The 26,093-nt window shown below is 43.1% G+C and overlaps 1 protein-coding gene across 2 annotated transcripts in view; it reads left to right on the plus strand.

Moving 5' to 3' along the window:
* Positions 1 to 5,905: 5,905 nt before the first annotated feature.
* The window catches only part of SMAD1 (SMAD family member 1), a 54,487-nt gene continuing 34,299 nt past the window's right edge, over positions 5,906 to 26,093 (plus strand). The window contains exon 1 of one of the 2 annotated variants that reach the window (XM_084856196.1): positions 5,906 to 6,408. The gene's annotated coding sequence lies outside the window, so the exon portion shown is untranslated. Of the gene's footprint in view, positions 6,409 to 6,429; positions 6,682 to 26,093 lie in introns of those variants that run through there. The other variant, XM_084856195.1, reaches the window with a different exon arrangement.

Here is a 26,093-nt window from a genome sequence, read left to right on the forward strand (position 1 = left end):
ATTCAAAACAAAAAACGTATCATTATGGTCATCCAAGTGGTATCTGAAACTGTTGACCTATCTAAGAAGTGGGGCCATTTCAAGATTGGGCAAATTTCCCACCAAGGCTCTGGACTGGCCAATTCAATTATGGCGATCATCCAGAACCTTACTGATGTTCCGAGCAGCTTCATCCAGAACCAAAATGGATTTTTGAACCAATGTATCAAGGTAATGTCAGTGAAATGCACAGAACAAAAAACATGTGTCCAAATATCCAGCACGTCTGAGCTTCTCTATAATGAATCTAATTTAATTCTAGTGAATTAAATCCCTACAATGTGTAAGGATTTAATAATCATAATCATAATTTGTATAGAGAAACATTCAGTCATGTTAGCGCAGACCTGCAGTTTGAAGTGGTATAGCCCCAGCAAAAATTTGTCATCTCAGTGCAGAACTAGGCCTGTGTGATGTTAGATAAACATTTGAACCTCCACATTCAGAGGCAGCATGCCTGTAATTAGTATTTGCTACTGACAAATGCTGGAATAGGTACTTTCTCAACATGCTTTGCCTATGAACTTGCCAGCATCGATTGCATAGGCAACTGTTTGAAACAGAGTAGCCCAGCCTTCCCCAACCTGGTGCCATCCAGATGTTTTTGACAACAACGCCCAGCATTCCTGACCGTTGGCCATGCCAGCTAGGAATAATGGGAGTAGCTGCTTCAATAAATCTTGAGGGCATCAGGTTGGGGAAGGCCGAAATAGAGCTTTGGTGTGACCCAGCAAGACACTCATGTTCCCTCTAAAGGGTACTCTATCCTCTAGGATAGGCTCTGGTAATATACCTCTTCAGATACTGTTTTATTCATGTCCCACTCAATGTTTCTGCATTGAACTGTCCCTCCCTGCCTTCCCATATCAGAAAGACATCTTGAATCCACATGTGTTGGGCTATATTCAAGTAACAGGCTGTCTCTTGGGATATATGAGTATGGTTCTATTTCTACCATCTTCTATGCTCTCCTTGCTTTTAAACTTATATTGGTGTGGGGATTGTGCAACTGTATGTTTGCAAGTAACAGATAGCAAGCTGTGTTCAAACACAGGGTGGGGATGGGGGTGGGGGAGGCAGGTTCAAATCCCTCCTTGGCCAATTAAACTCTCATTGAGTACTCTCTTGAACACATGAGTATGTCTCAGCTTCAACTCCCAGATTTATGGCAATAAAAAATTAGAAGAATTGTAAAGGTGAGTACAATGTTCAGAGCATCTTAATATATTGCGCCAGATTGTCACTATAGTGTAGATGATACACATGAAAATGTGGTTTAAAGCTGGTAACTTAAATTACTAAACTAGTAGCAGAGACAGATTTTTCCTTAGAAAATTTTTAAAGCTCTCATGACATAGACACTTATCATGCAGTAAGCTGGCTTTTTCAGCCCCAAGATTCTGCCTAATGCCAACGAAGGTCCTGAAAGGTCACTGACAAAAGATGAACTTTTAGATGTCTGTGAATCTGAGCTCAATTGAGAACATGACTCATTCTCAATTGGACTGCATTTGCATATGGATCCTGAAGCAAAATGGCTTGTTTGTTCTTGTTATCTTACTAAGGCTGCAATCCTATATCAATTCACCTGAGTGGACATACATAGGATTCTGCTGTAAGTAGCTTGAAAAGACCCCCCTCCCCCCCCAAAGAGGAAAATTCCTCATTGGTCATTGCCTACAGCAGGCTGTGGAGTTCTTGGGGCTTATAAAGTTTTTAATTGCATTCTGGATCTACTATTCCTACAATAGTGTGTAATTCACAATTTTGATGCTTTATACTGTCATTTTCATGTCATGGCCTATGGCCAGTACAAATAAAATCTATTACTAGCTAATTTTATTTTTCCTGGTAAAGTCTTGGTGCCTTTAACACACGATGAGCAGCAATCCAACCAGTTTCATTTCCCCCATCACTGCAGCTTTATGTTGGGGAAAGCAGCACCAGTTGAATATCTGGCTGCCATGTAGCTGTTAAAAGCAACAAGAACAAAAAATGGCAGCCCTGCCATGAGTAACTCCATCGCAGTTGTGGTCATACCTCCCATATACATGTGCTTAAACTTAAATCTAGAATCCTTTTTCTCAGAGTGCTCTACCCATGAAATACCAAGGGCAGTTCCACACAGTAGCTGCTGTGCTAAACATCAGTGTTACACCAAGGAAACCAGCTAGGGTGGCAGTTGAACCACTGGATGACAAAACAGTTAAAGGAGTACTAAAGGAGGCTAAGGAGATTGCAGAGAAGCAGAATGAATTCTTCTCTTCGGTCTTTACTGCAGAAGTTGTATGACAGATACCTGTGCCTGAACTGATGTTTCCAGGAAGGAACTGAGGTAAATAGTGATGACAAAAGATAAAGTCCTTAACCTTATTGGTAAATTGAAAGCTAATAAATCAGATGAAATAGCTGAACTTCTAACAAAAATATGTAATGTGTCCCCAAGATCAGCCTTTGTACCAAAGGACTGAAGAATGGCCAATGTGATGCCAATTTTTAAAAAAGGATCCAAGGGGGATCCAGGAAATTACAGACCAGTTAGCTTAATATCTGCTCCAGGTAAATTGGTTGAAAGCATTATTAAAGATAAAATTAGTAAGCATATAGAAGGACAAGCCCTGCTGAAAATGAATCAACATGGCTTCCACAAAGGTAAGTCCTGTCTCACTAATCTTTTAGAGTTTTTTGAGTGTCAATAAACTTGTGGACCGGGGTGATCCGATAGACATTGTTTGCCTGGGCTTCCAAAAGGCTTTTGACAAACTCCCTCACCAAAGACTCCTGAGCAAACTTAGCAGTCATGGAACAAGAGGAGAGGCCCTCTTATGGATCAGTAACCAGTTAAGGGTGCAATCCTATGGCCGCTGGACAGCATCTAGATAGCCGGAGGATTTTTTGGTTTATGGGAACCGAGCTCGGAGCTGGTGCTTCGAGCTCGGTTCCCAGAAATCCGACTCCCCACCCCATCCCCTGCCACCTCATAGGAGGCATGGTTTGTCCCTGGCTCCATGTTTGTAAGAGTAACATGGAGTGGCCAAAAGGGGACATTCCTGGGGGTGGGGAGGGGACCGTGGAAGCACCAGTACGATGCTTCCTATGTGCTGCCTGGCCTCCCCCCACTCCAAGGTGCCCCAGTTAGACAGCCAAAATTGGCTGTTTAGCCACAAATGCAGGGCAGCCAGAGCACGGAGGAGAAGATCCCCTCCTCACTCTGCCTGCCCTACATTGGATAGTCGGCCGCCTCCAAGTTTGGAGGTGGCTGACTATCCCCATAGGATTGCATCCTAAAAAACAGAACTTAGAGATTAGGAAGAAATGGTAAATTCTCCCAATAATGGGGTGTAAAAAGTGAGGTCCCACAGGGATCTGTATTTGGACCAATGTTTTTCAGCTTGCTCATAAATGATCTGGAATTAGGAATGAGCAGCGTGGTGGCAAAGTTTGCTGATAACACCAAATTATTTAGGGTGGTTAAAACAAAAATGGATCGTGAGGAGCTCCAAAAGGATCTCTCCAAACTGGGGGAACGTGCATCAAAATGGCAAATGCGGTTCAATGTAAGTAAGTGTAAAGTGATGCTTGTTTGGGCAAAAAATCCCAAATTCACATATCAGTTGATGGGATCTGAGCTAGCAGTGACTGAGCGAGAAAGAGATCTTGGGGTTGTGGTGGATAGCTCGATGAAAATGTCGACCCAGTGTGCGACTGCTGTGAAAAAGGCAAATTCCATGTTAGGAATAATTAGGAAGTAATTGAAAATAAAACAGTCAATATCTTACTGCCCATATACAATTTGGAATACTGTGTACAGTTCTGGTCACTGCACCTAAAAAGGGATATTGTAGAGTTGGCAAGAGGGGCAACTAAAATGATCAAGGGCCTGGAGCTGCTCCCCTCTGAGGAAAGGTTACAATATCTGGGACTGTTTAGCTTAGAGAAAAGGTGAGTGAGGAGAGACATGATAAAAGTGTACAAAATTATGCATATTGGGGGAAAGTGGATAGGGGGACATTTTTCTCCCTTAATGTTAGAACCTGGCGTCATCCCATGAAGCTGAATGGTGGGAGATTCAGAAAAGATAAAGTACTTCTTCACACTACGTAGTTAAACCATGGAATCCACAACCACAAGATGTAGTGATGGCCACGAATGTAGATGGCTTTAAAAGGGGATTTGACAAATTCATGGAGGATAAGGCTATCAATGGCTGTCAGTCCTGATGGCTATATGCTACCTCCAGTATCGGGGAAATATGCCTATGCACACCAGTTGCTGGGTAACACGACTGGGAGGTTGCTGTTGGACTCATGTCCTACTTGTGGGTTTCTCACAGGCAGCTGGTTGGCCACTGTGTGAACAGAATGCTGGACTAAATGAACCTTTGGTCTGATCTTTTGGTCTTATGTTCTTAACCTTAATATTTGTATGTTACATGAATGTATATACATCTTTAAACATCAGTTTATATATATATTTGGGAAAACTCCTCAGACATCTGTACACTCATGGTTAAGATGTGCTGACATTTTATATGATGCCCGCATCTTGCACATGTTCTGTGGGAACCATCATATTTCCCACATTACGCCAATTGTAATGTGTAGAGCTATCCAAAGTAACTTGCTATCTAACTCAAATAGTTGGTTAGTTTGTTAGAGTTAGAAACAGTGTATGAATTAGGGCCTTAATGATAAAGTATGTGCTTATATATGTAATACATGCACAGACACAAGAAGAGAGTTTTATGGCATCATGAAAACATATTTACTGTGGCATAAGTTCTCATGGACTGGTGCCCACTTCACACATGAGTTTATACGTCTGATGCAAAGCACTCTGGTGCATAAAAACGTACATCACAGTAAATATACTGAGGTGGTTCGCATGATCAAATAAGCCTGCAGTGTGTGCAGGCAGCTATTTTAAATATTCAGGCTGTGGCTTGTTGTGTCATCCGAACCCAAACAATCATTGCATAACTCATGGCCTGTTCTAGGATTATGCAAGGGTTGTTTAATCCTCACACACCTCCTGCAGCCCATGGACATGACAAACCACAGCTTGAATATTCAATAACTGCCCAGCACACGCTGCAGCCCACTGTGGCTTAGGGTGCAATCCTATGGGGATAGTTGGCTGCCTCCGATTTCGGAGGTGATCGACTATCCAGTGTAGGGCGGGCGGAGGGTGGAGGGGATCTTCGCATTATCAAATAAGCCTACAGCCCGCCCCCAAGAATGCCCCCCTTTTGGCCACTCCGCACTGCTGTTACAAGTGCGGATCCAGGGATGAACTGTGCTTCCTACAAGGCAGTGGGGAGTCAGATTTTTGGGAATCGAGCTCGGAGTGCCAGCTCCGAGCTCGGTTCCCATAAACTGAAAAATCCTATGGCTGCCTCGATGTTGTCTAGCGGCCATAGGATTGTGCCCTTAAACAAGCCACGGTGGGCTGCCGTGATCATGCAAACTGGGATAGTGAGGTTTGTGACACCATGAAGACTTTTTGTCTGCATATGTAACATCGCAACCCTCTGCATGTTTACTCAGAAGTAAACCCTAATATGCTCTATTGGCTTTACTGCCTAGTGTTTTAGGAATACAACCTCAACACCTCTGGAATTGCACGCACACAGACTTTCCTGGATTTTTAAGTCTGCCTACGGTTCACTACCCCTTAAATGCCTGCATTTCCCACATTTTTCTCTTGCATACACACGCAGTTCAGAAATACGCGCAGTCTGGGACAGGACCAGGGAGAAACTAATGGGTGGGGGGAGAGAAGTGGGAAATGCATTTCTGAGGAGGGGGCGAGCTTTGTTCCACGTATTACGGCTTCTGAAAGAAAAATATTGGGGGTGAGGGGAAACCACTTGCGGGGGGTGGGTGGGTTGCGGTTTGCATGCAACCGTCTATGCATGCAAATCATAAATATGTTCAGGATCGGAGGCCCTGGGAGGTACTCCACGCCAGCCGCTTGCTTCAGAGCCTCCGAACCTGTTGCTCTCTTTTACGGACGACTGGGCCCCGCTCCGCCGGCAGCAACTCTGCGGATTGCCGCCTGGCCCACGTCAAAGCTGTTGGGAATTGGAAACGACAACATGAAAGGCTGCCCTGGTTGCTCGCGACCATTCGCAAATGGCTTCTGACGAAGCTCCAAACCCCACCGCAGGCCGCCCGTCCCAGCCGTGGCGAAGCAGCCTCCTTTGGGCGGGCTGAGGAGAAAGGAAACAGAGAGACAAGGAACGGGGCGGTTTCTCCAGCCAAGCCAGCAATGCCTTCCTTGTAGGAGCGGGGGCGGGCGCTTGGAGAGGCTCCCTGAGCTGGTCGAGAGGGAGAGCGAGAGCGCGCGCGCGCGCGTGTATATATATATGTATGTATGTTGTGTATTGGCAGTGGGGTAAGTGGAGGTTGGGTGGCTCCGACTCTCTGACGCCAGCGAGACCAGATCAATCCAGGCGCAGCGGCAGAGCGAGCGCGGGGCTGCTTGGCGGCTGCTGGGGAAGAGAGAACGAGGGGGAGGGAAGGGAGAGCGGCAGGCAGGCAGGCAGCGGGAGGGACGTCGCCAATCTGCCCGGCAGGAGCGGCGGTTGCCCGGCCTTTCCACGCTCCCTTTCTCCCTCTCCCCGCCCGCCCGCGACAACCGGTAAGAACTCTGGCTTTGCTCCTGTTTCTTTCCTGCCCAGAGTTTGCCTGCATTCAAGAACTCTCCCCACCGACCCACCCTGCTCCCCAATCTGCGCGCAGCGGTTCTTGTTTTGTGCCTATTATTTCCCCCTACTTCTTTTCTTACGGCGCGTTCGCGCCTCTCCCTTCTTTCTCCTCCCCTCTTTTTGTTGCCCCTTTGGCGTTAAAGGGGTGGCGGGGAGACACTAAGCAGGGAAAAGACTTGAGGCGTTTTTGGTTTTTTGGCGACTGTGTGCGTGGAATGAGCTTTCGTTTCCATCATGATGGCGGCTGTGGGGAAAACCGAAGGGAGCTGAATCCGCGGCGCTGGTGACTTCGCCTCAAAAAGTTTCTTTATGTATGGAGGAGAGCCTTTTGTGGCTCCAGAGGCAAAACAGACCCGCCAGGAACGTCTCCTCCTCTTTTGCTCTCCTTCTATTCTTTCCTTACCAACTTCTCTCGGGGAGGGGAGAAGAAATAGAATGAAAAGTAAGAGCCCTTGTTCGCGGTGCGGCGCTTCTCCAGGCGTCCGGGCCCCTTTTGTGTTCAACGCCAAGTCGAAGAAACTTGCCACGGGTTTTTCTTTCTCTCTGGGCAGGATGAGGCCACTGAGACTGGACTTATGTAGTTGAGGGAAGCAAACCAACCCAACACAATAGAATGTAGTCTTTCCGCTGCGGCTCTGTAACCTCGCCACCCTTTTCTTGTTTAATGTTTCTGGGGCATTCGAAACCATTATTATTAATAATCAGTATCATTATTTTATTCATTTGGAGGCTTCTGCGCCTCTTCGCCGTTTTGCAAATGTTCAGCCTATACTGAACCCCCTGCCTTTTTGTTTTTGGTGGTGGGTTTTCGAATTAGACGTTTTGTTTACCTCCCCCCCCGCCCCCCCCCAGTCTAAAATCGCTGGCTTTTTATCCCAGCAACCTTTATGGGAATTGGGGTGGGGGGGAAGATATGACAAGCCGGGGACAGCAGTTTCTGGCCCTTTTGTTAATAGTTGATGAAGCTGTGTGTGTGTGTGTGTGGGCTGGTTTAGCAGTTCTTAATACAGGGTAGGAATATGAATGGCTGCTTTAATTTGAGGAGTGGCTTCAGGAAACAACTGATTTTTATTGTAGTGAAATGTATGTGGAGACCTAAATTAATGAAATTTGAAATTTAGATTTTTAATGCATTGTACACTGCCCAGAGCACACTCCAGGAGAGAACAGAGGACAGGAAGGCCTGGTGTGCTATGGTCCATGGGGTCACGAAGAGTCGGACACGACTTAACGACTGAACAACATTTCCCAGAGAACTTGGATTATGGGGTGGTTTAAGAGTATAATAAATGAACATTTTTGCCATATATCCTAGTAGCAGTTGCTGCTTGCCTTATGCCTGAAAGGTAGATACAGCCCCTGGGAGAATGCCTTTCATGGTAAAAGGGCATATTCCAAATGGGTCTAGGATGAATCACTCCTGAATACTAATAGGCAGCTGAAGAGAGCCATTCTTAATTAAATTGAAGGCACATTTGAAGTTTACACTTGAATTGCAGCCACTAGAACTGGAAAAATCTGTGCCCCATCTAACTCACTCCCCCTGCATTTGTCTCTCTCTTGTCTGAATGGCTGTTTAGGAATTAGAATTTAACTACAGCTACTAAGAGTCCCCCTTCCAAATATTTGCTGTTTGGCTACTGGGAAGTGAAAATAGATAATACTCTCCCAGGCAGTTGCTATCAAGTTTATTGGATGCTTATTTTTTTATACCCAAGTTATACCTAGAAGCAGTCTGGAGATACCTGCTGAGAGGCAAATTAGCATTACTATTGTGTTGTCTGTGCTTAAAAAGCTTTTTGAAATGCTCAGGCCCTACTTGATAACAGTACTTGGGCCTTCTGTTCTCAAGGCATAACTGATTGGGTCTTTGGGATATGTTTCTCAGAAGCTAAAAGAGACTTACAATACTTCCTAGCCACCTCCTCAGATAAGATCACTTCAGTTCAAGGCCAGATCAGGTTACAAGGGTACTGATTTGTCCTTGCTTTAATTCTGTTCCCCACCCCTCCACCCATGTAATCAAATACAGTTCTGTTCTGCAGTGCTACTCTCCATACCTGTGTTCTTTAGTGTATATCCTTGAGGATCTGATGACTCTGGAACACATACGAGGAGTGGAGTGTTTAGAGAGGCTAAGACATATAGATTCTGGAACACCCATCCCCCAGCCTGGTGCCCTCCAGATGTGTGGGATTGCCACTCCCATGGCACTGATGGGAGCTGTAGTCCCACACATCTGGAGGGTGCCAGGTTGGGGGAAGGGTGTTCTAGATAAAGCACTGATGATGGAAAATCTGTAAGGCTGTGATTGTGCATTTTAAAAGTTCCATGGGAGAAAGGTAGGAAACAAATACAGTAATTAAGGCGCTTGCATTTATCATTCTGCCTTCCTCCCTGCTCTGCTAATGCACATCTGACACCATTCACGAATTATGCCTTTCCTGCTTCAAATATCACCTCAGCCCTTTAAACCAGAGTGGGAGAAAACATTTTCCCACCTGCTTATACCGGATGCTACCTTATACTGCTCTGTGAATAGACTTGGATGTGATCCCACAAGCATCATCCCATCCCACCATCATTTCCTTTACTGTTCCCTCCCCCTGTACTCTAGTAAAACTGACAGGGAGTGGGAAACCATGTCAGCTTCAGCAGTGTGTTGTGCATATGCATACCCTTTTGAAGGCAAAAATACGCACACACAAAACCCCTCTACATCTTGTTCCTAGAAAGCAGGAATGGCAGCAGGAAAAAAAGGTGGACCGGACTTTTTGGGGGGTGTTGGTGAAACTGACAAGGCAGCTCCCCACCCCTATATTTTTGTACAGGGGGAAGAATTTAAATATGAAAAAATCTATTCCCCAACATATAGAACTCTTGGAAATAATGGTGGTTGGAGGAAGAACACATCTGTTCACAGGCAACACCAAAGTGCAGGAAGGTTGAAATGTGATTGTAAATCCACGCTGTTGCATGGCTATCAATCAATTTTTAATGTGCTTGTATTGGGTTTTTAAAACTCATTTCTGTCTTTCACACACGTGTACTAGCAGAGGAGAGAAGTGCTTTTAAGTGACATGTGTAAAGTCTGTCTAGTTGAAGGCATGAGCTTTAAGTGGCAATGATTATTTCCAAACAAAATTCTCGCCGCATTCCAGCTTAATGTATGTAAACAGAAGGCAAGATCAGCCTAGGGAGTAGGTAAACTTGAATTAAGCTGTGTTGGCAGTGCAGCAGCCAGTACTGTCAAGTGTAAGTGGTATCTCTTGGTGTGTAATCCTGCAGGCCTAATGGAGGCATCATCTAGACTTCATAAATAATGTAAGCTGTGTATAATGTGGACTCCCCAGAGACTGCAGAGAGCATCATTACTAGCCTTTCCAACCTGCTGTAGATCTCAAATTGACTTACAGCAGTGAAATGCAAAATGATACATCAGGATGACATGAGGGGGGTCAGCCTGTGAGCTTGTTAGTTCAGTCATCATAATTAAATATATTACGAAAGAAAGTATTAGAACTGCTTCACCTTATTCTTCTTCCTTGGATAATACAGAGGCAAATATTCACAAGTAATTCATCAAGAGAGCATTGTCTGTCTTTGCAGTAAACACGTTTTAACTTTACGTTTTGATAAAACTGGTAATTGAGCTTATCGAACAACCGATGTTGACTACCAAAGGCAGGAAAACATATAATTAAATGTACATCATTTTAAATTTACACCTAAAAAGCTGTTATATTCTAGCACAATGACAGGCAACCTGGTGCCCTCCAGATATTTTGGACTACAGCTCCCATAATCCATGACTATTGGCCATGCTGGGTGGGGCTTTTGGGAGCTGTTGTACAAAACATCTGGAGGACACCAGGTTGCCTACCGCTGTCCTAGCATCTTGCACTAGACTGCTAAATTATCAGTACAAAGGGTTAAGGCCAAGTGGCACTGAGAACTAGAATGCTGGGGAATCCGGCTTCAAACTCCTGCTCTGTTACAATGCTCAGGAGGTGGCTTTTGGTAAGCCACTGTGTCAGCCCAGCCTTACTCTCGGATTTGTGCAGTTTAAGTGCTGATGGGGCAAAGATTGGATATAAATGTAACAAATCTCCTAATGAAATTAGTTTTGTCTGCAGGCAAACATTTTGCAGTTAATTCAGATTGCAAATGCAAGAAATTTCCTGGCAGTCATGGAGCTGTAGAAACCACAGATCCTGCTCAGAGTCTTGAATAACAATAAGCAAAAGTAAATTGTATGTGTTGTGCTTTTATGTTTGTGTGTATGGTGCATTCCTTGGCACTAGTAGATTCTTTGATACAGCAAGCCAATCAAGCTTTTTGCTAAACAAGCAAGTCCTACGCACAACAGCAGTGTTGGACACTAAAAATTAAGTTATTAATGTGGTTGGAAAATGGAAGGCATGATTGGTGGAAAGTTACTGGAAGGTTCAGGGCCCATACGGTCACTCGAATTGGGATGATGTGCACTTCAGCTTGGAGTACTGCAGAAAATGACCTTACTGAATGGAGGTCTGAAAATGTAACAGTGGATGACAAGATGTTAGTGAAATGGCCTTCTTTCAGTAGCCTTATACCTGGAAAGCACATGCCCAATCATGCTCCCAGATCAAACAGTTGTGAGATCAGAAGGAATGAAAAGGCTGTCTTTCCAAAATACACTGATGGCTATCCAGCTATGGAATGTAGTTCATAGTGTGCAGCAAACATCTTTTAGGGCAAAATATCCTTGGACTGTAAGATTTGGCTGAATGTTAGCAGCATTTAGGATATTGGCAAACAAAGGAACCATGCCTCTAAATTTCTGTGTAAAAGGATTCTGTTGAAGAAGGGGGGGCAGTCATTAGGCATTAGTGGACTAAGAGTAAGCATTCAACCAGTTTAGAAAAGAACTGAGAATTATATGAACTCTGAGCATATTCCTGTATGGTGATTGATGACAAACCATGCAAAAGAGGATTGAAACTTAAAATGACTAATTAGCTGTGCCTTCACATGCACAGTTAACTTTCTAATTGAACTTGGTGTGAACTCATGAATAAAACTGGAGTTAGGCTCTTAATTCAAGACTTCACCTCAGTCATGTGCTCGGTGACTTGTCCAGGTTTGCCTAATATTCCCAGTTTTGTTTGCTATCAATGAAATTGTAGTTTGCAAAGGAAGTTGCATACCTGCATACAAATGCAACCTCTATCTATGCAACTTGCATAACTTGCATACAAATGCAACTTCTGTCTCAAAACAGAAGTTGGTGCAGTTATGTGTTACATGGTTTGAGTCTGGAGTCCCACTGCATTTTTACTGTAAATGATAAACCTAGTATCATTTCCAATCCTGACTTGGACCGTGGCTTCGCTTTTGCCCATTAACATCCTTGCTTCAGGAGGATTGTGTACATTTTAAAAAAATAATTCTTAAAATGCAAAGCTGTTAATTTTGGCATCTTACATCGTATATTTAGGGAGGAAAGCTAAATTGGTTGAAAAACTTCCAAGGGAAGGCTTCTTGCTGCAGCCAATCAGTGCTGTAAGCTGCCAGATTCTGCTGCAAACTAGCAGAAGTGGTTTCCTCTGAGCTTGAGGATCTTGAATAAAAGATTGTATATCTGAGAGCACTTCCACAATGGCCCCATCCCTGATTTTAGGTATGTCTGCGTGCATGCTGAGAAGGGTCAGGTTAGATCTACGTAGGAATGTAATGTATTACTGCTTTTACGTTATTTCTTCTGTGCAAGCTGGTGCAATATAGTTTAGATCAGGGGTGCAGAACCTCTTTCATCGTGAGGGCTGAATTCCATTCTGGACAAGCTCTTGGGGGTCACATTCCAGTTGTGGGTGGGGCAGAAGAAAAAAGAGGCAGGGGCAAAAATAGCACCATATTTTACCTTAAAGCTTTTACTGCCAGTAGCTCTGACATAGGAGAAGCATTCCAACTTTTTAGAAAGGGGGGGATTACACAAAAGCTGGGACACCACCAAATTATCAGTGGTTGTGGAAAAGGGGGTGTGGCTTTGTGGGGACCCCTGGCCAGAGGGCCGAATTGGGACCCCTGGCCAGAGGGCCAGATGTGGCTCCCAAACCTGAAGTTCTGGATCTCAGTATTTAAAGCCAGGAGCATAAAATGAAATATAGTTAAGATAGAAGGAAATAGCGCTTGGCAAGTCTTGTGATATTAAAGGGAAGCAGTGAAGTAGTTTTTCTGGGGGGAAATGGAATTGGAAAACTTTCCAGAAATTGTGTTGCCCTGCCCTAAATCAGTTGAGATCTGATTTAGCATCTGCATGAAAACAATTAAAAACATAATACAATAAGGGTGCAGTCCTATGGGGATAGGTGGCTGCTGCTGAACTCAGAGGTGGCCACCTATCCAGTGCAGGGCAGAAGCATGGAGGGGGTCATTCCCTTCGCGCTTCTCCTGGCATTTGCAGCTAGACAGCTGATTTTAGCTGTCTAGCTGTGGGAAGGCGGAGCGGGGGAGGAGGCTGCTGGACGACACATAGGATGTGTCATACCGGCATTTCCATCTTCCCTGCCCCAGAACGCCCTGTGGAATACCCCATTTTGGCCACTTCATGCTCCTCTTCCGAAGGCGGAGCACGGGGCTGTTCCATGCTTCCTGCGAGGCAGTGCAGAAGGGGGGGTTCCCGGAATCCCACATGTCCTATGACCATCTAGCTGCTGACTAGCGGCCATAGGATTGCTCCTTAAAACACTTAACATCAATCAAATACTGGGGGCGGGGGCAGACAGCCATTATGCTAACCAAAATGCCTGAGTAAATAAAAAAGTCATAACCTGGCACCAAAGGGATTGTAATGGGCATTACAAAGTGGGCATCAGGCATACCTCTTTATTGAGGGCATTTTAAAGCTGGAGTGCAACAACTGAGAAACCCCTTTCCTTTAACTACAGAACACACTTTTGATAAGGGAGGCACTTGGCGTAAGGTCTTAGTGAAAGCTCTTAAGACATAGGCAAGCTGGTACCTTTCAAGTGTTTGTGTCTCAAGCCATTTAGATTTTTAAAGGTAAGGACCAGCACCTTGAGAGCCATGATCATGGAAGCAGCATTCCTTCATGTGCACTGTGTGAGAGAAGGGAATGCCTCTTCAGATGATCATTGCTGTTTGCCATTTTTATGTTTGTGCTTAAATTGGGCAACAGACTTAAAAAAAATAAATCTGGGGCATTTCTAAAGCAGATTGAGAGGTTGAAGTGATGTTTTAGTCTTTAATCAAATGTTGCCAAAGTAGTGTAGTAGTTAGTGTAGTGTAGTGGTTAGGCCTGGGGAAGCCTGAGTTTGAAGCCTCCCCCCCACCCACGGCCAAATTTACCTTGGGGCAGTTGCCATCTCTCAGCTGAACCTACCTTGCAGGATTGTTTTGAGAATAAAGTGGTGGTGGTGGGGAAATCATTTAACCACCTTGACTTCCTTGGGAAAAAGTGGGGACAACATAATATTGCAGCCCTACTATAAATCATTAGCCCTACATATGTTACTCTTCATCCTCCCCAGTGTCCCATCCTGATTTCTCAGAATAGAAGAAAGTCTGACTCTTGCATCCATATGTCCAGTTTAGACAAGAGCAAATAGAGAGGTAGTTTTTCTGCTTCATGCCCCACAGCTAGTTTCAGGTGTTGGAGGCTCCTTGGGCAAGATGCTCTGTGTGGGCTCACCTCATAAGAACATAAGAGGAGCCATGCGGGATCAGACCAAGGGTCCATCTAGTCCAGGATTCTGTCCACACAGTGGCCAACCAGCTGTTGACTGGGAACCCACAAGCAAGACACAAGCACCCTCCCGCCCATGTTCCCCAGCAACTGGTGTTCATAGGCTCACTGCCTCTGATACTGGAGGTAGTACGTAGCCATCAGGACTAGTAGCCATTGATAGCCTTCTCCAAGAATTTGTCTGACCCCCTTTTAAAGCCATCCAAATTGGTGGCCATCACTGTATCCTGTGGTAGAGAATCTCATAGTTTAACTGTGTGCTGCTAAACTCATCCTCACTGCTATTACCTTATCCCATTTGGTTGCCCTCTCCCTTTGGGCACAGGCCAAGGCAGTGCTGTGTTTGAGGGGGCCCTGATGCTCTGAGCAGTGCTAGGCAACTAGGTCTGTCCAGCCTTTTATTTTCCCACAATACCCCAGCAGGACACTAGGTTGGGGGAATTATAGGAAATTAAAAGGATGGCTAAATCCAGACATTTGTGCTGCTCAGAGTGCTGGGTGAGGCAGGGCAGGAATTGGCAGTGAGCCCTGCTAGAGCCTGGCAACTGCCCAAGGCTGCCAGGTGTTGATGCTGACCCTGATGAACTCTCTACCTGAAGATGTTTTCTCAGGGCATTGCAAGACCTTTTTAGATTGTGTTGGCTTTAGTGTCCTTCAGTAGGTACTTAAGGCTTTGGGCTTTATTGGATGTTTATTGGACCTTGTGTAGTAAAATTGCAACCTGTCCTAATCCTTTAAGATAGAACTTAAAAGCCTGAACTTAAGAGTTGGTTGTACCGTTCAGCAGTAGACTTTGAATGCCTCAGAGCAGACCTCTTTCATGATTGTAAGCATCTTTTCTGATTCAATAGCAGAAACCTTCAGAAGTGTAAACACTAAAGTGTGTAAAAAGTTCACAAAAGGAAGAATATTTAAAATATGTGCAGTTTGAACTGTTGATCGCCATGATGACCTTTCCTATTGATGCACACTTCAAAGTAGCTTAGTAGAACTAGAAGTGGTCTCAAATATGTAATTGGGTATAACATTATCTGAGTTGAATTTTTATTTGTATCAAATGTTAAATCAACTAAGGGCACAATCCTATGCATGTTTAGACAGAAAGAAGTCCCACAGCGCCAAGCATTCCCCAGCCAGCCATGTTGCAAGGGGAATGCTGGGAGTTATGAGAATTTTTTTTGTCTAAATATGGCATAGGATTGCACCCTTACTCTTGAAACTTGCTTATGTACACTTCAGCAGAAATAATGGTTGGCTATCATGAGAGTTTTTCAATACAATTCTGTCTGTTAGCATTTTTTCATCATTTTTTTTGAACACTTCAAATTGTGATATAGATGCTTAATTTTTACTGTATTACAAAACTAATAGGTAGACTGTTTGCATGAAGCAGTAACAAATTCAGTACGTGTAGACACCAAATCTTTATAATACAATACTGCAGTATGCTGGTTAAATTGAATACCATTTACGGATGCAGCGTCTGCATATGCTTGAGAACAAATGGGGAAAGAGGCATTTGCTGTGATCAGATAACTGAGATCAGTGTTTTCACTTCTGTTTATAACTTTCTCACACTGGCTGCATATGGGGAAACTGTGAGCGCTTCTAGTTCTGCAAGTGTTCCAAATCCAAGCTGGAGGACTTGTATTGCAAATTTGATTAATGAGGTAGAACACACAAGTTGCAGCTTGTTTTACTTTCTGTGTTCAGTGAAAGACAACTCTTAGGTTTCCAAAGTGTAACCGGAAAACTTAGAAGGATTTGTTTCAGTATGTTTCAGTGTCCTTGGACCTTGGCTCAAGGGACGAGGTTAACATGGGCTTGGGTTGAGAAACCCAGCTTGAGTATGCTAATAGTATGCATTCCGTACACTGGGAACATGGAAAGAATTCTGATCTAGAGACTCCCAATTCATATAACTGTGCACTGTGCTTGCCCCTTGGGGCAACTCTTGGAAGAATTATGAAGGAAAATGGCATCTTACCATAGAACCAACTTGATACAATTAGCCAGGAATTGGTAGGGATTTTATATTCAAAATAGATGCAATCTCCTGTGAGACATAAGCTAATTGCGAAGTAGAAGATGGGGCAGAATTGAGCCTCGTATCTTTATGTGATGTCTTTTGCTGGCTGATGTAATGCTTCCATGGATATTGGGTTATCTGCTATCAAATAGAATTTCCCATATTTTAAGAGGCTTATTTCTGGGGGATGCCTAAGGAACATGTAATTCTAAGCTGAACAGTTCAGGCTTATTTCTGGGGGATGCCTAAGGAACATGTAATTCTAAGCTGAACAGTTCAGTTCTAAACATTTTGGGAGGACAATGTGCTTTTTGAGAGGGCCAGAACAGTCCGTGACTCCCCTCAGGGTTTTATTTTAAAACACTTCTGGTGATGTTTTGCAGCCCCACCTTCCCCAGGCTGCTGTTTCAGACCTACTGCTTCTTCTGATCTTTCTTAGTGGGATCCCATCTTTCTTAGTGGGATCCCATTTGGGAAGAGCCAAAGCAGGCTCTTCCCTGGTCATTTGGCACTTTTGCTTTTCAGTAGCCTTCGTTCCCTTTGACAGGGAAGGGTACTGAGAGCTACTGAATTAGGAATGGGCTGCTTATACCTTGTGATCTGCAGTGCAATCTGGGTCCTTGTATGGTTTCTTCCCTGTAGGCAAACCCTCCTGTCCCTGGAAATGTGGTGAATGGGGGGTGACACTTTTGACATCTATGTCTGTGAAAATACTCCCGCCCCTCCTGGTTACACAGACTTTGGCTCAAGCTTACATGTAGCATTGGGTCTAGAAAAATTGGAGGCATATCACTCCCTAGGCTTATTTTGCTGTATCTTTGCAGAGCTGGTGCATATATTTCATCTTCCAGAAGTGGCTCCTGGGAATATGAAGAGAAGTTCCTGTCCTTCTGATCAGCATTTGAAAATTACAAATAACATCCCAGCAGTAGTTCTCTTAATCCCACACAAAGATACAAAGGATCACAAAGGCGTTCTTATCACAATGGTTCCATTTGACTGTTGTGCTAAATGATGGTTTAGTGTGACATGCAGAAGCCACAACAGCCCTCGGGCTTCCTCGCTCCCCTCTTCTCTTTCCATACAGCCAGTTAAACCATGGCTTTTGGTAGGTTGTCTGGTGCAACACAATGTATTTAACACTATTCACTTTCAAGCAAGCCACCTTAAAACCATGGTTTCTGAAGCTGGCTTGTTGAAATTAACCATAGTTAGTATTAGCCACAATTTCAGGTCTTGATAACATGGCAAACTGGTTACCTAAAAACAAAAAAAAGTTCCTGATGTTGGCATCCTGGCTTGCAGGAGGAAGGAGAAAGCATGTGAGCTCAGGGTTCAGTGTGACTCCTGCAATCCTGCAAGTTGTGCTAAACAAGGGGTGGGGAACCTTTTTCAGTCTGAGGGTCAAATTTCAATCTGAGCAAGGTCTTGGGGGCTGCATTCAATCTCTGGGTGGAGCCAAAGACTAAATGGGCTGGGCCAAAATGTGATTCTTCTTCATCATTATCAGTTTATTTGTATGTCACTTTTCCATAATATAACCATGTTCAAAACAGCTTACAGCAACATCAGAAAATTTTTCATAATAAAATACAGCAATATTTCCAGATAATTCAATAACAAATAAAAGTCAGAACAAAATTTAAATTGTCATACAAATAGGCTAAACATCTCAAAGAAATATACACTAAGATTAAACAATCCAATAATAATGATTATTACCAATTTGAACTTTACTCAAAAGAAAGTAGGACAAGGCTTCTGCATGTCTACTCAGAAGTAAGCAGGAGTGAATCTATTCAGCTACTCAGATAACAGCTTTTCCCTGCTAGGAGAGGGGGGCTGGGGAAGAAATTGGCACACTGGATGGTGGAACCCTGCAGGCTGTATCTGGCTTCTAGGTCAGAGGTTCCCCATCCCTGTGCTAAACCACTGTCTAGTGTGTTGTGTGAACTTCACCAACGTGTTTATCATATATAACAGGTCCCTATTCTAAAAAGCTATTGGAACAGTACTTGTAATATGGGTTCTTGTTGCCTATAAATGGCAAAGCAGTACCTATCCTACTGCGTCTAGATTTTTGTATCTGTCTGCAGTGTTACCTTTTGAAACTGGATTAATTTATGCTTTATTCAAAGTGAGGGACGTATTGTAACAGAAGAAACTTTTTTTTGTACTGAATGAAGTGTTAGGGTAGCCTAACTTGCATCAGATATTGGACACTAGCAAACATGTTTTTTTTTAATTAAAAAGTAACCTTTGCACCTTCATTCTAGTATATTGCAGAACTGTGCGTAGGTTTTTGCAAAGGCAAGTTGATCTCTCTAACTTAGAATAGAAAAAAGTTTCATGTACTAACAAAACTGGTTATTCAGATAATTCAAAAATACAGCAGGTCTTGATTCTAAAATAAGAAGGTCAAAGTGTGCAGCAAAAAAGGGCATAATTGATATGCAGTGTGATAGAAATGTTGTACCTTCACTATAAGTAAAATAACCTTGAAAACAGGAAAGTTCTAGCAATCCTCACATTTTTACCGGAGCATATTTATCTATCTCTTGTTGCATGCACTGTAATAACCCTACAGCAGCCTTCCCCAACCTGGTGCCCTCCAGATGCGTGGGACCCCAATGCTCATCACCCCCAACCAGAATGGTTAGTAGGCGTTGCAGTCCAACACATCTGAAGAGCATCAGGTGGGGGAAAGCTTTCCTATACCTTCCTACCCTTTCCTCTGCCCGTTCCCCCTGCTTCTTGTATCACCTGGACTCAAAATCTATGCCTAATGTCAGCCTCCATCAAGATCCTCTTTGGACACTTTGAACTGCTTCATGCATGACTGTTCCTGAGGAGGTCAGCTCTCTCCTGAATAATCATGTGCCCCATGAAGAAGCAAACTTCCATAGTGCATAGCTGCTATGGGAGGGATGGTTAACGAAGGTCACCTCTTTTGAGAGAGAGCTCTTGGGCAGGAATGCTCAGACACTTTTTTCCCTTACTTGTGTGTGTTTCTCACAGTGTATACCCCTCTAAATTGACAGATATGTTTTATAGGTTGGTTGACTTAACTCCAGCTGGTTTCCACATGGGTATGCCTGAGCTACTGCAAAGCAGCAGCTGTACCCCCTATATAAGGAGCCATCATGAGGTGCTTAGGGTGTACATAGCAAATAAGTCCTTGCCTGTCCCTGCAGCCCCTGTGAGAAAGGTGGTTGAGGCATATCTTTGATCAATTCCAGGAATAGGGCAAATCCCTTCATATGTGTGCATTTTTGGTGTGGGGATGGGGAGGAGGATGTGTTCCAAGCCCTAATTTCATAGATACAACTGCAAACCATCCCAAAATGCGATACTTTCTGTGACAAAGACAAAATGGTGAACTTGACTGAAATATCCAAGAGCTTTGCTTCTTGCCTGAACTTCGCTAATGGCAAACCCCCTCCTCTCTTTTCTCCCCCCCCCCCCGCACTTCACCTGTGAGGGAAACCCAACCTTTCTTGTCTTTCTAACCATAAAGGGAAGCGACTTCGCAATTGATAAAGAAATAAAATTCCCTGCCCTTCCTAAAGGAGGAATTCAACAATTGGAGAGAATGGCATGAGACCATGTGTTGGTTTGTAAAAGGATATGGCTTGTAAAGATGTTTCCTTTGATGACTGTGATGAATATGGATGTATTTCCGTTGCAGAAGGTCCTGATGAAATTATGCAATTACAGCTGACCAGGCAGATCTAAATATAGGCAGAAATGTCTGCTGTTTCACTTTTGTGTATCTTAACATACCCACAAAGTGTGTGTAAAACTGCTGTTACAAAAACAGGTGTTTGTAATGGTCACAGTTAGGAGTGGTGATGGAACTGTGGAAAGGCAAAAGCACTGGATTCTTACAGCACTCTGTTCTTGAAGCAAATTTTAGTTCTAATATTTCCTTTCTGCTGATACACTGAAGTTGGTATATATTCTTGAGAATGTTGGATGTGTATGTGCCAGTAATGCTTCATGCAATCTGTTGCTGGTGCTTGCGTGAGAGGGTGCTGGTAAACCATTCCAGTTGTACACCATTCCGGGTTTCCTTGGGCAAAGGCATATTTTCTTCCAAAAGTGAACAGTATTTCCATTCTAGAAATACCTTTATTGAAAGGAAGGTTATGAAATCTATAAATGAGGAATAAGCATTTTCATGAAATTGGTTTGGATACAATCTGTGTTTTGGCTCTTTATCATTGTCTTACCCCTTCACATCCAGACTTTTAAAATAATTTCTAGGTACACTTTAACCATTGCATCTAGGCCAGGTACAAAACAGTGCTTGTTCATATATAATACATATATTGAGAGACTCCTGTATGTCAGGGGTGGGCAACTTAGGTCTCTCCATATGTTGGCTTGCAGTTCCCATCATCTCTCACAATTGGCTGTACTGGCTAGGGCTGGTAAGAGTTGCAGTCTACAACCTCTGGAGGGCTACAAGTTGCCCACCCCTGCAGCACAGTACTGTTCAGTGGGGAGGGGTGTCTGTCAACTGAAATCTTTGTTCATCTAGTCCTCTTTCTTCCTACTGCTTTCCACAGAGTGAAGTGAGGGACTGAACTGGAGTGACATGTGTATCCTTTACATGAGGTAACTGACAGTGGAGGCAAGCCCGCACATCACACTGTCCACTTTAATGTGGCATGTGCATTGCATTTCCTGCAGCAAATAATGTGGTACCTAAATACCTATGCCATGTCTCTGGGACCACTGATCTCAGGCTGTCCTTGCTCCTGCAGCAGCACTTGGCAGCTCCTGTTTAGATCTCCCAAAGAACCTTAAGAGGAGTCCATAGGCTGAACCAAGTATGTGCCTCATGCATAGTCCGTAGGGAATATACTTGGCTCAGCCTGTGAACTACAGAACTACCAGGCAGATCTAAATATAGGCAGAAATGTCTGCTATTTCACTTTTGTATATCTTGTGTATGAAAATTCAAATTCTAATCTTTCACTGTCATTGTAAGCACACATGCTGCAGAGAATGTGAATTTTGGAAAGCAAATAACGAAAGGACTGTAGGGGCAATGCTAACGATGCAGGATCCTACATTCCCTACCGGTGCACACAGATCTCCCTGTTCTCTTCACTCATGGCTTAAATACTGGATATTTATTCTATTTATTTAGTACATTTCTAATCCGTCCAATAACTAATGTTCTCTGGGCAGGTTACAACCAGTTAAAAAACTGAAATGTCATTTTAAAGCACAGTTAAAAATATAAAATACAATACAAATATTTAAAAGAAAGAATACAATATAATAAACAATGAGCAGCACAGGAATCGATAAAACAGCCATAATAACCTAGAATACCATAGAATTTCCATATATATTTCTGTTTCTAACCATAGTGATGGCGCTCCTATACTCCTTTTCAGAATAAAGTGCTGTGTAAAGTGTGTTAGAGTGGCTTTAAAAAAAAAAGTCAGCCCTCTGGTCGGAAAGGAAGGCTCATCCATCAGGGAATTCCCTCAATTCAGAATGGTTCATAGTTTGAGGTTGATGGCTCAACTATACTAGGAAATAATTTGGTTGGGCGTTCCAAGGTGTGAGATTTAGTTTAGTACCAAGTTTCCCCATACCTAGAAAAATGGATTCTGGGTGAAGAGATCATGGACAGTATCCCCCAGGGGGTTCCCCTCCACCAGTTCCATTGCACCCCCACTGATTCTGTCCCACAAGTGAAACCCGCCACTTACACAATGGAGATTTAGCGCTTCCGGGAGCAACCTGACATGAGCAGAAATGCTAGTTTCTGGACTGGGGCAGGTCAACAGAGCTCACATAAAGGAACTCCACTGACCTGTCCCAGTCCAGAAACAAGCATTTACCCTCATTTTGGGGCTTCCTGTAGGAAGCATTAAATCTCTGTTGCACAAGTGCTGAGTCCTGCTTGTGCAGTGGAATTGGCAGGCAGGCCTGTTTGCACAATGATCCCGTCGGATACTGCCCTTGGATTCCTACAATTCTGAATACATTTTAAAATAATTGACAAGGCTCCCTTCCCTCCCACCAGACAACACTTCAGCCTTACTGTGGCTAACAGCAAATCTTGAAATAAGATCCTGAAAGTTCTTTTTCTTCCCCAACGCAGCTATAGCAGCGTATTTGGATTCCAACAGGATTCAACTAGCTAGCTGACCCTTCAAGGTAGAGCTTTTGAAACCATTCCAATACTGAATAAGGAGAACATGAAGACATATATTTATGTTTGGTTCTAATCAGTTACTTGAGATAACTATCCTATAGTATATGTGTGCACACTTCCATTGGCTTAATATACTCTGAGTTTTGAACTTGAGAGAGAGTAAACACATTATCTTCAAAATTCCCTCTGGATTGCTCTTGGCCTGTGTAGTAAAATAGTGGTGCAATTGCAAATGATGATGTAATAGTTCTGGAAAATTATCATTTCATTCATGGTGGGAGGTGGCTGGCGAGCCTCTCTCTCTCTCTCTCTCTCTCTCTCTCTCTCTCAAATTCTGTAAAGCAGGACGCCACAACCAAGATGGCCTCTCCTCAGCTGGCTGGGGCACTTAGAGGTATGGATGGATCAGTCTATTTCTGATCCATGTAAATTTCACATGTATGTGTTCATTGGACTATGCCATCTGTTTCTACATTAATGTGCATTTTTAAAATCTAGACAAAAATTCATAAATACATATTGAACATATTTTCTCTCAATATACGTTTCTAAATGTATTTTATCATGAAATACATTTTTTTAAAAAAGCATTTTGATATGTTTTGTGAGCCAAAAACTGCATCGCAAAATTCAGAGAAGTGGGAATTCCAAGGTATAATGTTCCAGTTTGGTGTCTGGACAGAAGTAAATTTGAGTGGAATTGGTCATTATAACTTTTATGCTAAAGGTGTGCTTAAATCAAGTATTTGCATGACATCCAAAGGTTTAAATTAAACTAACAAAGAGGAATGGGGTTTAGGTCCCTAATATTTAAAATAATAATAAAACTTTGTCACCCTTGATGTAAAAACAGTGGATGCTAAGCTGGATCAAAACCAGATTATGATAAAATTAGGGCCAAGGTAAGTTTGGGTGTGGGGAGAGAGGAATTCAGCTGGCCCTGGGCTGGTAAGCTGTTGGATTGCTGGAAATACAGAATAATCTTTCCCAGAAAGGTATATTTATTTGGGAAAGAGGGGAGTTGGTGTCATATGATGACTCAGATTAGTTGTTCTGTGTACGTCTAACTGATAAGACCACTTTGTGCTCCAAGCAATACAGGGAATGATGTATTGCAAAAACCAAAAGTGGCAGAAAAGAAAATGGACTGACTGTATTGGCAAAAGCTCAGAAGGAAGAAGGCACTTTAAGATTCATGGAAACTAGAAGCTTGGCTAACTTAGGCTTGGAATGTTTATTTCAAAACACCTACCTAACATCTTTCATCTTTTTGGATCTTAAAGCAACAGAAGTTAGAGAACATATACCACAGAGTGCACACACACATATTTGAATTCATAATGTAGATCAATGTAGAGTTACAATGTAGATCTCTTATAATATACATATATGAATATGAAAATGATACACAGATTGAGTAGTGGTTAACTTCAATCATGAAGAAGCACACTGAAAAACCTTTCTCTTTCTACTCTTGCTTTGCTTTGTCTCACTTTACCTTGTCCACTCCAACCCCAGAAACACAAAGTAACTAACAATCCAAAACATTTGCTTGTTGCAGTTTAGGGGTCACTAAGAATAAACATAATTTGTAGTGAGCAAACTCCAGAGCTCAGATAGCTGGAGTCCCAAAATAGGAGTATTCAAGATTATTGAGATGGATACAGCAGGTCATATACAGGATGGGATCCCCTGGGGCCAGAGGTTGGTTCCAGTGACTTACTCCCAGTATGGAGCCCATAATAACAAAATAGTATATGATCATGGAGAAAGCAAGAGAATTCCAGAAAAATGTCTATTTCTGCTTCATTGACTACGCTAAAGCCTTTGATTGTGTGGATCACAACAAACTGTGGCAAATTCTGAAAGAGATGGGAGTAGCAGACCACCTTACCTGTCTCCTGAGAAACCTGTATGAGGGTCAAGAAGCAACAGTAAGAACCGGACATGGAACAACTGATTGGTTCAAAACTGGGAAAGGAGTACGACAAGGCTGCATATTGTCACCCTGCTTATTTAACTTATATGCAGAGTACATCATGAGAAATGCCGGGTTGGATGAATCACAGGTCGGAATTAAGATTGCAGGGAGAATTATCAACAACCTCAGATACGCAGACGATACCACCCTAATGGCAGAAAGCGAAGAGGATCTAAAGAGCCTCTTGTTGAGGGTGAAAGAGGAGAGTGCAAAAGCTGGTTTGAAACTCAACATAAAAAAACGAAGATCATGGCATCTGGCCCCATCACTTCCTGGCATATAGAAGGGGAAGAAATGGAAGCAGTGACAGATTTTACTTTCTTGGGCTCCAAGATCACCGCAGACGGTGACTGTAGCCATGAAATTAAAAGATGCTTGCTCCTTGGGAGGAAAGCTATGGCAAACCTAGACAGCATAGTAAGAAGCAGAGACATCACCTTGCTGACAAAGGTCCGTCTAATCAAAGCTATGGTTTTCCCAGTAGTAATATATGGCTGTGAGAGCTGGACTATAAGGAAGGCTGAGCGCCAAAGAATTGATGCTTTCGAACTGTGGTGCTGGAGAAGACTCTTACGAGTCCCCTGGACTGCAAGGAGGTCAAATCAGTCAATCCTAAAGGAAATCAACCCTGAGTGCTCATTGGAAGGACAGATACTGAAGCTGAAATACTTTGGCCACCTAATGCGAAGAGAAAACTCCCTGGAAAAGATCTTGATGCTGGGAAAGATTGAAGGCAAAAGGAGAAGGGGACGGCAGAGGATGAGATGGCTAGATAGCATCACCGATGCAGTGAATATGAACTTGAGCACACTCCAGGAGAGAGCGGAGGACAGGAAGGCCTGGCGTGCTATGGTCCATGGGGTCACGAAGAGTCGGACACGACTTAACGACTGAACAACAACAACAACAACATATGACTTTATTGTATGCCATATGATGCTAAACCTCAAATATATATTTTCTCATTATTCTTAATTTACATAGAAAAGCAGCCTTTGACACCAAAGTGATTCTCTTCTGGCCTAACTTGTGTCCTCAAATTTAAATTTAACCAGGTTATTCTTTTAAAAAACAAACCAACCCCAAAACTTTAATAAAAAAACAATTCAATCCACCCTGACAGCTAAACCTCTACATTTGGTGTCTTTTCTAAGTTCCCCAAATATTGGGAGTTAAAAAAATAGTTTAAAATTGATCCTGTACCTAACAGAGATGGATCTTATGCTCTAAAATAGTTTGGGAATGGTGGGGAAGACTAAAGCAAGGGATCTGTTTCTCTGATGGCTTCTGGAATATTATTTCTTGTAAAATTATTGAACTCTGATAGAAAGAAAGGAACCCCCCTAGTATTATCCTACATCTCAAATGCTATCTTTTAGCCTCTGCTTTTTAATTTCCTTGGACTGT

Source organism: Heloderma suspectum, chromosome 5 (genome assembly GCF_057233095.1).
Source record: "Heloderma suspectum isolate Gila_16-S chromosome 5, 16-S_ref, whole genome shotgun sequence".
NCBI lineage: Eukaryota > Metazoa > Chordata > Lepidosauria > Squamata > Helodermatidae > Heloderma > Heloderma suspectum.